This window comes from Malurus melanocephalus, unplaced genomic scaffold (assembly GCF_030028575.1).
Source record: "Malurus melanocephalus ecotype Western Australia unplaced genomic scaffold, MMel_1.1 scaffold_9, whole genome shotgun sequence".
Classification (NCBI taxonomy): domain Eukaryota; kingdom Metazoa; phylum Chordata; class Aves; order Passeriformes; family Maluridae; genus Malurus; species Malurus melanocephalus.
Genome location: NW_026623241.1, coordinates 2,771,079 through 2,775,633, shown reverse-complemented (window position 1 = coordinate 2,775,633; position 4,555 = coordinate 2,771,079). Strand labels below are relative to the sequence as shown.

Sequence of the window (4,555 nt, the reverse complement as noted above, 5' to 3'; positions counted from 1 at the left end):
TATTGTCAAAGTGGTGAGAGGCATCCAGTATCTTGAAGACTTTTCTTTCAGCCAAGAATTCTTGTATTTGTGGAGTTCATCTTGGATTGTAACGAATGCTTGGTTCRAAACACAACACCATTTTCTACACAAGTTCAAGATGAAGCTTGACTGACATGCACAGCTAACATGGAAGTACTGTAATCTAACTGAAGTCGTTGTACAGGCAACACCAGTTTCTGCAGCCACTGTTGTTAGTCCCTTGGTTCATAYTGACTTAAGCACACTTGACATCAATTGCATCAAGATGTGACATGTTTTATAAGAAAAAAAAAACGTATAAAATGAAAAAAATATTTTTAGGTATTTTCACAAACAAAAACTGGCTTTTAAATAAATTTGCTTCCATAATGGTTGGATATGACAAAAGAAAAAAAATAAGAAAAAAAAAAAAAAAAAAAAAAAAAAAAAAAATGGGGGGAAGAGAAATATGAAAATAAGGCTTAAGGCATCAGTTCCGTATTTTTCAAAGCCAAATATGTAATGTTGAGAAGAGAAGAAATAATCATTAAAAGGTTCAAATCTTGTAATTTAATATTGTTATTAAAACTTTGCTGTATATCCTATTCTTTAACATTTGGTGTTAATATAAAATTTACTTGGCAATGCTTGACATTTGAAATAAACTTTTTTCTATGGTTTTATTTGCAAGTGTTCCATTAATTTTACTAGCTACAGATGGGTTTTAAAGAGTCTGAAATCTAAAAGGACACTGTCAAGGTTGGGTCAATGTTTCAATTTTTGGCAGTGTCGCCACTCCCAGCTCACTGGAATCTGTTCAATAGCTTTTTTCTGCAGACGAGCCCAAGCTGTGATGCTCAGATACGCTTGTTGAACTCTGAAGATCAAGGTTGTTCTGGGTTGGAGCGGTASTTGATACTGGCACATGAGGAGTCAGATGGGTGCTGTCCTAGACTCCTCTTAACTCTGGCATGCAGAGACTTAATGATCCAAAGATTTGGTTGATACCTGTCTCTACTTTTGTACAACTGAGTTCATAAATACATGTACAGAGAGAGAAGAGTATCAGTAAAAGCTGATAAATGGCAAGCAGTAAAACAGTGTTAAGTATTTTTTTAAAGTATGAAACAAACACAGTTGTCAAATTCTTTCTTTAAAAGAGCAGTTTTCAAACTGTTAAAAGGTAATTCTAAGCAGTAGCTAGTGAAGCTTTTATGGAAAAACCCAAAACCTTGGCAATGTCTTTTTGAATTAAGATTGATAACTCAAATTAAATGCGAGTCTGTACTGATGAAAACTTTCCTGAATCTTAGTCATTATGAATATTCTTTGCTAGCTGAAGTTACCATACTTTTTAATTATGTGTATTTAAAAACAATAAATACTTAAAAAGCAAAAAGGAATCCTAGGAGGGGTGCAATAATATTAATTTAAATGTTAATGCAAGTCAAAGTAACATCATGTTTCTCTAGCTTTCCCTGTAGATAAAATTCTGTACTTTTGGTTGAAAAGCTTACATTTTTCTGCATTGTGGATACATTGCCTCATGCAGTATCATTAMATTTCTTTTATTTTGGATTTAAATAAAATTTTAAATATGACTTGCAGTTTTAGTTGGAATCCATTTCTTAGACTGAAGTATAATGTTTGCTGAGCATTGAAGAAGGCAGAGCATTTATCAAAAACTTGAAATCCCTTCTTGTGGTACAAACTCTGAGCCTGTTTCTGCAAGCATGTGAACACAATGTATACTGTCAGTGTGGTCAGCAAAAGAGGTGTATACAGTGTTTCCAAAGTGGATCTTACCAATACTTCCCCCTACTTAAACAAAACCATTTCTTGACACGTCTGTAATTCATAGGTGTTCTGTGCATTACTCCTCATCAGGAATGTTGGGGAATGCATTTGGATTTTTAATGTTCAATGCTAGAATGACCAAACTAAAATAATGTTCATATGGTAATATAAATTTTTTTTAAAAAGTAGAAATGCATTACTGTATGCAGTGGAAAGCTATTTATTGTACCTCTGGGCTTATTCCTCTAAAAGTCATAGCATTAAAAAAAAATTATTTGTCAAGCCTGAACTGATGTATATAACTGAAATAATGTAAAGTTATATTTTCATGTTTTTATACTTAACAACATGATGGGAATACATAATGTATGAGTATTTCAATTCAGATAATATTGATTGGATAATATACATCTCAGTTAAAAAAAAACAGTAATAATAGTTTAATATCCATGTTAACAGTACATCAGTATATTGCTATATAAAGTATGTCTGTGTGCATTTAAGTGAAAAGTAGTCAAGAGTGATGAAAGCTGTCCAAGGGTTTTTTATTCATTTTATATGAAAACTGTTATGGAGCAACCAAAATGTTTATGAACTCAAACTTGTGTAAATTTCAAAATGTCCTTTTACTGTAGCTTTTTGTTTACAGTACAGTATCTTATTTTCTGCTTTGTTAAATGAGTAACGGTACAAAGCTGGACATACACTTTCTAAGACATTAACGTTCTCGGTTTTTCATGTATACTTATATGACAGAAAATGCTTCTGATTTTATTTTTCAATCTAACACATGGCTTTTCTGGAGTGTTGTATAAACTTCAATCATACATAAAAAATCTTCTTAAAAAAGGCAAAAGACCTTTAACGTCTGCTTAGTATTATTGAAATCTGGTTTCTTATTTATTATAAATGTATTTTTCTAAGATTTTACATGGAGCAAACCTGTTTGTCCCCGCAGACATGAAATTTCCTTGAAGAGTTTCTGAAGTTTCTTCTTTTCTTGAAGTTACAGTGAAGAGTATATATTTCTCCCAGATCATCTTGTCACTCAAGGATAGATTCACTGTAGTTTTTATTATTTTGTTCCAGCAATAGAATTATATCTCTGGACTGTAACCCTCCTGATCAAGGTTACAATGGCAGTGTGACAGGTTGATAAAGATAGGAGATTAACTATCTATTCAGTAACACTACCTAAAAATTCTGAGTTTAAACAAATACTTCTTTCAATTGAATGCATTATTGATGTATCCAAAGCAGAGAAAGAACCTGAGAAATGGCAAGTTAGGTRTATATTAATAGTCAGTAGAAAAGATCTATTAGAGCAGAGTTTACTGTAAAAGCAGAGTGTGAAGAGGTTCACAGTGTGAGAGGTTCAACATTTTCATGTAAACATGTATTGCACTTTTTACCAGAGTGTGTTTCTGTGGTGTCAGTCTCCTCTTTGGCTGATAGATGTAAACAATATCTTTACATGAAACCTTGTGCAAACAATTGTATTTTAAAATACAAATAGATTATTTCAGCTATCATTTGGTGCAATTAGTTATATGAATACAGTGGTCACCAGCAAAACAGAATCATCAGCAGCTGATATTCCTAGAGGCTATTCAGACCTGTTTTCGCAGCATCAAAGTTTATTATTTATTAAATCTTTTCATTTAAGCTGTCAAGGGATCACAAAAATTTGCTGTGAGAGATCCATCAAGTCTAAATTATCTTAGGAATTTATATTATATCAAGCTCTTAGAATGAAATTAAGCAAGTGGATTTAATTTGGAACATTTTCCCTTGCATCAATTTTTGTTGATGCTAGAGAATACTATGCAGTTGCGTGAGACATAACAGAGAATTGAATAAAATAATTTTTTTGTTTTTGTGAACATGTGGCAGAAAATGGAACTATGTAAGATACAATACAAAAATTCTGAGAATTATAGCTCTAACTCCCCTGCAGCTTTCATGTGTCATGACATCAGTCCCTAATCTTTTTGCTAGGGCATATTATATGATGTGTTTTCTTTCTTTCCCTCTTCCCCCACTACATGCAATTAGTTCTAATGCCTGCTTTTTAGCCTGTTAGGCTGATAGGAAATGTAATTTCTATATGTAATACTTGCTATCATTGATTTAGCGGTCATTGAACATGTTCATTGTAGATCATGTCATAAGTCTCTGTACTAAAGCAGCAGTGATGATAAAGTTAGGAAAGGTTATCTAAACTCTTTATCCAAGTGGCATCATCCACTGAACTTGTTCTTCTATCAGTTTCCTTTATACATCTCTTACTGCTAATGAAAATGTAGCTACCTCTACAAACAGCTCAGTGCTTTACTTACCTCAGTGATGAGAAAATTCTTTATACATAGAAGAAAAGCACTTAATTTCAGTGAATGACTGTAGCACTTGCATAAAGTTCTTCCCTTTACACTTACAACTCCCACTCAGCAAGAAAGGATCATTACTACCTTCTAGGCATAGAGAAMAAGTTTATATGTAATTTGTCTTATTTTTTAACAAACGCTAACTTTTCAAAGCTGACTCATCTGTGTGAAATAAAGCATTTAATCCTACTAGTCTTCCAACTGCACAATGAGATTTAAAACATGTATTTAAATTAAAATGGATTTTATTTATTTGCTTTAATTATCCCAAACCTAATTTTGAAAATGTATCTTAGAGAGTAGGAAAGGGCTGCTAAACTAGTGCCTAGAGCAGCCCCTTGGAATTATCTTCAACTAGTTCCTATTGGAAGTGG

The 4,555-nt window shown here is 32.5% G+C and overlaps 1 protein-coding gene across 3 annotated transcripts in view; it reads left to right on the top strand.

Moving 5' to 3' along the window:
• The window catches only part of GRIA2 (glutamate ionotropic receptor AMPA type subunit 2), an 84,709-nt gene extending 84,267 nt beyond the window's left edge, over positions 1–442 (top strand). For all 3 annotated transcript variants that reach the window (XM_057375799.1, XM_057375807.1, XM_057375790.1), the window contains one exon: positions 1–442. This exon is cut by the window's left edge and continues 213 nt beyond it. The gene's annotated coding sequence lies outside the window, so the exon portion shown is untranslated.
• Positions 443–4,555: the final 4,113 nt, after the last annotated feature.